The sequence below is a fragment of the Nycticebus coucang genome, chromosome 15, assembly GCF_027406575.1.
Source record: "Nycticebus coucang isolate mNycCou1 chromosome 15, mNycCou1.pri, whole genome shotgun sequence".
Lineage (NCBI taxonomy): Eukaryota > Metazoa > Chordata > Mammalia > Primates > Lorisidae > Nycticebus > Nycticebus coucang.
In genome coordinates, this window is record NC_069794.1 from 41,888,336 (window position 1) to 41,895,899 (window position 7,564).

The window sequence follows — 7,564 nt, forward strand, 5'->3', positions numbered from 1 at the left end:
GTTCACTATCATGTAATGGTACTGTTTTGGAGGAACAATTCCCTATACCTCCCTAATTTTAAATAACTTGGTGTGAGATAGAGCCTTTTTTGTCATAAAATACTTGTAGGTTAACAGATCATCCCATTCCTTGTTCTGGTACTAAGAGTACAGACAAATTAAGCTGGCAAATGGGAGTTTAAATTTTGAGGAAATAACTGAAAAACAGTAAGGACAGTTTAGAATTCATCCACAAAGCCCATTTCCAAAACTGCAGCAATAGTGATCAGCAATAATATAACAGCAGTTATATCTTGTAGCAATAATAATAAGCAAAGAGAAAATGAGATTTATTGTTTTTGAAGGTATCGTAATGGTGGTGACTGTGTGTGTGTGTGTGTGTGTGTGTGTGTGTGTGAAATATAGGATGCCTAGTTAGATTTCAGGCAAACAATAAATACTATTTTAAATAAGAAAATATATCCCTAATGTTGCTTGAGACATACTCACATTACTTTTGTGGTTGTTATTTGTTTGAATTTCAAATTTGCTTGAGCTTCCTGTGTTCTCTTTTGCTAACTTTAGCAACTCTAGTCTTGAACTCATTTTCTAGATCTACGGTGAAGTCTGTGATCTGTCAGTGTCTTTGTATTAATGTATTTTGCCTTAAGTTAGCAGATTATTTGCCACCAAAATCTTTAATTTCAAGATCCAATACCATAAAGTGTTGTTCATTTTAATTAGAGATAGTGATTAAGAGAATCCCATTATATTCTAGATTTATAGAGATAGACACTTGATAAGTGTTGCAAAACAGTTATTTAAATTGTAAAAGTGTTTAATAGTAGACACTAAAGCTTTTATAATTGGGGACTAAACAAGAAATCTTCAAGATGCTGAAGTATTGGCTACTATTGAGAGTTCTATGTATAGGAAACTTCACACAAGTGACAAATGTTATACAAAGGTGACTTACATGAGTAAAAGAGAAAGAAAAACAATATGGCATTCATAAGACAGACCCTTTCTATCTTAAACTAGACATCTAATTCCACTACTAAACAAATAAGCTAGAACTTGGTGGATTTAGAAACTTTATTTCTCTATATCAAGGTAACATTTATAGGAGCAAACAGATGAAGGGGCAGAGACTAAACAGAAGAATAATATGGAATACAAGAAAAATTTGATCCCCCAAGTATTTTTGATACATTAGTCTTTTTAACTTGATTTGAAAAGTGGCAAATTGTAGTTTATATACTGATAAGGTACAAAGTGATATTACATATGTAAACAATAAGCCATTGTTATCTATGTTTACCATACTTTCCCTGCATTGAGATAGATGTCCCAAAATTAATTCCCCTTGTCCAATTAATTTTTATTTTTTTAACCTTTTAAAAACCTTTTTTTTTAACCTTTGATAAACACCTACCCAGTTCTCTCATGGCTAGACTCTGGTAATCTCTCTCCCTTCCCTCCCCTCCCTTTCTCTCCCTACCCTCTTTCCCTCTCTTCCTTCCTTTCTTTTTTCCTTTCCTATTTTCTTCCTTTTCTTCCCTCCCCCACTCCCTCCCTTCCTTTCTTTCTTTCTCCTTCCTTCTGTCACCATCTCACTTTGGTTCCTGGCATGAAGAATCTGGTAATCTTTCCTTCCTTCCTTCCTTCCATTCTTCCTCCCTTCACTTCTCTTTTCTTCTTTCTGTCAGCATACTCTCACTCCATTTTCTGAAAAGAGTACAATGGTCATCCTAGTCCACTGCAACCTCCAATCTCCATTGACTGGTCTTAAATGAACTTTCTGCCGCAATCTCCTGAGTAGTTGGGACTGCAGGAACATGCCTCATGCCAGGATAATTTTCAAAAGAAATCATATGGTCCACTGCAACCTCCAATCTCCATTGACTGGTCTTAAATGAACTTTCTGCCGCAATCTCCTGAGTAGTTGGGACTGCAGGAACATGCCTCATGCCAGGATAATTTTCAAAAGAAATCATATGGTCCACTGCAACCTCCAATCTCCATTGACTGGTCTTAAATGAACTTTCTGCCACAATCTCCTGAGTAGTTGGGACTGCAGGAACATGCCTCATGCCAGGATAATTTTCAAAAGAAATCATATGGTCCACTGCAACCTCCAATCTCCATTGACTGGTCTTAAATGAACTTTCTGCCGCAATCTCCTGAGTAGTTGGGACTGCAGGAACATGCCTCATGCCAGGATAATTTTCAAAAGTTTTTGTAGAGGAAGAGTCTCCTTATGTTGCTTGAGCTTGTCTCAAACTCCTGGTCTCAAGCAATCCTCCTACCTCTGCCTCCCTTAGTGCTCGGTTTAAAGGTCTGACCTGATAACCATTTTTCTATTCCAGGTTTTTATTAGTTTGATTGTTTTAGATTCCACATATAAGTGAGAACATGGGGCATTTGGCTTTCTGTGTTTTGCTTATTTCACTTAGTGAAATGGCCTCCAGGTTGTTCTATGTAGTCACAAATGACAGAATTCCCCTTTTATTGTCCATAGTATATTCCATTGTGTATATATACTGCATTTTATCTGTTTATCTGTTGAAGGACACTTAGCTTGATCTCATATGATAGCTGTAGTGAATATTGGTGCAATAGGGATGGGAGTTCAACATACTAATTTCAAATATTTTGTTTATGTACCCATATGTGGATTGCTAGATCATATGATAGTTCTATTTTTAAATTTTTAAGAAACTTCAAGTTTAGAATTTGTGAATTTATCTAATTACATAATCATCATATGAAAAGCACTAAAGATGTAGAGAATGCTTTGTTACAAACTCTCTTGATGGACCCACTTGAATTGCTAGATAATAGTGCAGTGTCGAAAATGATAACATTTGCATTTGTGCAATTAAGTGTGCATTGCATTTTGTTGATGCAGAAGAGCTAATTCACATTTTTCTAAAAGTAGGACATTTAAATTTCAAATTCTCCACTTGAATTAAAAGTCCCATTAGTAACCAATATGGGGATCTGAAAGAAGAGGCAGAAAAGAAATCATATGTATCGTTCCCTGAGGTCTGTGATTTTTCATAGTAGGTTGTGCTGATCAAAAGCTTTCAGCTTGCTTTGCTTAGTCTTATTATCCCTATTCCCAGTTGTTAGATCTTTATTTTCTTTCTCATTTTCTGTTTCCCTCAAGTTCTTATCTGTCTATATTCCATGCTTGTTTGCTTGGTATTCTGTCAGCTTAAAGTTAAAATTCTTTTTAAACTGGGTCTAGCAAGGTTTTTGAAGATGAGTTTCTTACTTGCTTTCCTCTAATTCAGCTTTTAAATTACTATGTAAATTTGTCCTAATCATTACATCTTGGTACCTAACTGAGGTTTATCTTTTTTTTTTTTTTTTTGGTTTCCTGTATTTCAACTGATTTTTCTTTGACATTCACAAATTCTTCCTAAATGAACTATTAATTTGTACTATTATTGTCCTGGAAAGTGGGATATAGTTTCACTCCTATTTAGCACTATCAATGTATTTCAAAAATTTTTCTTTGTTATAACCAAAAACCACCTATACTTTAAATTTATTGAAATTAACTATTTGAAAATTTTAAAAAAAATTTTAGTTATGCTAGATGAAGAAGTTCTAGAGATTTTTCTCTTCTGCAACATAATTCTTATAGTTAGCAATCTGGAACTGTTAATTTTAAACTATATTCAGTTGGTGGATCACATGTTAATTGTTCTTTCCAACAAAAACCAACCAACCAAACTGACACAGGAAGCTTGGCAGGTGTTGGAATGTCTATGACCTTGATTTTGGTGATGTATTATGTACATTTATGTATGTCCAGAGTTATCAAATTGTACATATTAAGTTTAATTTTTTATCAGTTATACTTCAAGCTATTTTCTAAAAAAGTATAAACATACGTGCCCTCCCCATTTTTTGAGTGGGATAAAGTGTCAGAGGAGATTAATTTTAAAAATTATGAGGCACAACTTGGTAATATAGTAAAATTTTAATCATGTATGTAAAATAAAATGTTTTCCTAGAAAAATGAAACAAATATAAAGCAAAACAAAAAGTAGTATACAACATTGAGCAATGTTAATAAAATGAAGCCAAATAATGTCATTGAAAATATCATCAAAATAGTTGTTTCACATGCAAATTCCTTAAAGAAAATTACAATTCCAATATTAAATATCGTATTTCATTCTTGTTTAAATGTTTTTGTTTCAAAAATAATGTTTGCTAAGTTACTCTAAACAAATTAAGGTGAAAATGAATATTTTTAGGCACCATTTACATTTTGACCCCCAAACTGACTATCACTTTCTGTGTACTTTTGCAGTTTTTTCCAAATGAATACTCTTTTTTTAAATGTATGCATATCTTCATACTTTTATCTATCGCCATATCTATATAAGAATCACATTTATATTTAAATTTTTAATTATGTATTAATGAATGTTATTATTACACAAAGATATATCTTGAATAGTTTTTCCTATCAGCAATTCAAAATAATGTTCATTTTTTTCTAAGTAGATAAATAATCACTAATATGATTGTCCCATAATTTATTTAATACTTATGAACCCTTATTAATGTAATATTTTTATTATGATGAATAATGCTACATAAGAAATTCATTCTATCTTAGTTCCCTTGTATATTTTCACATTAATTATAATATTAAAATTTTTAAACTTTAGCATAACCTCTGAACTTCCAAAATTTCGCATCATGTTACCACCATAGAAACAATGTCTGTGGGTATTGCTTTTTACTCACCCAGATAATAGATATACTAGAAATTAATTTTTACCAATGTAATTAAAATTATAATAACTTACATACATCTAATAATTACTTAGATATAGGATCTTTTCATTACTTTCTGTCTTTTGTCAAATAATTGGTCTTCTAAATTTCACATTTTTCATTCGTGTTCAAAACGCCTTACTTTGGGTACTATGGATTTATCTTCTTATGCTCTAATAAGGTGAGTATATCAAATGTAGCTGATTTTTATGGAAATACTAGTATAAGAAGGTATATTAAAATTCACTTTGTTATAGGTAATAATGATCTATAATCACTTTTCTTATAAGAATCCTTAGGCTTTGTTGTGTCTCTAGGTATTTATTGTTAGATTTATTTCCCTGTAGCATCCTAGTTAGCTGCCAAACCTACTTTTATTCTGTATAATGGGGTCTCCCTTTTTTTCTGTTCTTGGTATCACCACTGTCAAAATTTGCTGCTTTCTTATTTGGAATAACATCTTATGTAATATCTCCGACCCTAATTAAAAATCAGGCTCCCACATTTACCTAAAAAGGATGCTCAGATGCTCTGTTAAGCAAAAGGACCATTTAAGAAGGAGCTCAGACTTTTATTTGCATTAAACAACGGCTTCACCTTGCAATGTCAAAACTCTAGCACCTTTGGGTCATCTCTTTCTCCTTCAACCAGAAATAAAGAGCATAAATATTTTTTCAACTCATAAAAAGACCCACCCCAGGTTTAGAGGCATGCTTATTTGTTTAATATTTTTATTCATTTTCATCACATTGCTTCTTCCTTGGAATAATCATTCCTCTAAATTCTACAGTTTTCTCTTGCATTCCCACATGTATGTATAAATGGCATCTCTACTCATTTCTTTGTCCATCTCTATAACAAATGAAGGAAATTTTGAGATAGAGTTTTGTTCTACAACTTATGCAATAGTAAAAGAGGAGACAAAATATAACATTATAAAATATTAAATCTAGGGCGGCGCCTGTGGCTCAGCGGGTAGGGCGCCGGCCCCATATGCTGAGGGTGGCAGGTTCAAACCCAGCCCCGGCCAAACTGCAACAAAAAAATAGCCGGGCGTTGTGGCGGGCGCCTGTAGTCCCAGCTACTTGGGAGGCTGAGTCAAGAGAATCGCCTAAGCCCAAGGATTTGGAGGTTGCTGTGAGCTGTGTGACGCCACGGCACTCTACCAAGGGTGATAAGGTGAGACTCTGTCTCTACAAAAAAAAAAAAAAATATTAAATCTATCACAGAAACAGAGGATAGATTATACTTCATTAAAGGAGTGGAGAAAAGATGAAATAATATCCTGAGCAGAGACAAGGGAAATTTGAAATATTTGTAGCATAGATTATAATATAATATATGTTAAAGATTTATATTATGCATAAAAATGGTCATGTTTTGGAAGTTGGAAATAGAGGAAATGTTGTTATTTTAGCTATGAGGTAGAACAAATAAAATGTTAGTTGAATTTTTTTATTATAAGTAATTTTGAATAAATATGCATACGCCACTATCCAAAGATGAAGTGCTCAAATCAACCCCCACATCAAAACTGTGATTACTTTTGAGTCTGCTTTTACATAAATATTCTGCATCTTAACACTTTTAATTTTTATTGAATATTTCATCTGTGTAATGCAGGTAAAAATGTTTAAATAATACTATAAATCATGAAATGCATTAATTTTTAAAATATATTTTGCTATTTCAATTATTTCACCAATAGTCATAAATTATATAGGGAATAAATGATACTGTACTAGTAAAACTGCAAGTAACTTTGGTTCATAAATGTTATGTTTTAAATTTTCACTTAAATGCCGGCTACGTGATCTTATGAAGGGCAAGTAGCTTCTCTGATTCTCAGCTTGTTGGTGGGTAACAAAATGTCAGTAGATCTGAGTGGGCGATGAGGATTAAAAATGAAAATGGATTGACTTAATAGGATTCTAGAGACAGTGGTGGGAGCCTCTTGGAGTCCAAACGCTGCTGTGGTGCTACCATGAACACCCCTCCAGCCTTCCAATCCTTCCTGCTCTTTGAGGCTGAGAAGAAGATCACTGTTAACAAGGACACGAAGGTACCCAATGCCTGTTTGTTCACCATCAACAAAGAAGAACACACATTAGGAAACATCATTAAATCACAGCTGCTGAAGGATCCGCAGGTGTTTTTTGCTGGCTACAAAGTCTCCCACCCCTTGGAACACAAGGTCATCATCTGAGTGCAGACCACACCAGACTGCAGCCCCCAGGAGGCCTTCACCAATGCCATCACCAACCTCATCAGTGAGCTGTCCCCATTGGAAGAGTGGTTCTGGGTGGCCATTAAAGACAAGCAGGAAGGAATTGAGTAGTGGGTTGGAAGGCTCTTTGCTTGGCCTGTAAGCCCAGTTCTTATCTTCTCTCCATGCACCAAGCAGAGGACAGCGGCCAGTCTCAGTTGTGGCAGTTATGACCCTCCTTGTAGCTATCCTGTGAACCTCTTACCCCTGACATTGATGGAGCCTGAACATAGATTTTGTTTTATCTCCATAATAAAGTATGTCAGGAAAAGAAAAAAAAATGAAAATGGATTGAAAATGCCTGAACACTTTCTGTTCTATCACGAAGCACTGTTGTACGCATGTGCACATGCACATAAAGACACACGCACACCTTAGTATCATTTTATTTTTCTTGAGTTATCCTCTGAAATGGATTATTCCTATCCAATCCACAGGAAGGAAAATAGATAGCTTGAATAAAAACACAACAATAAATATATAGTTTTATCTTTTGATGAATATTTTATTAATATT

At 33.9% G+C, this 7,564-nt stretch overlaps 1 pseudogene; it reads left to right on the forward strand.

Moving 5' to 3' along the window:
• Window positions 1–6,738: 6,738 nt before the first annotated feature.
• LOC128566782 (DNA-directed RNA polymerase II subunit RPB11-a-like) lies at window positions 6,739–7,220 on the forward strand (annotated as a pseudogene).
• Window positions 7,221–7,564: the final 344 nt, after the last annotated feature.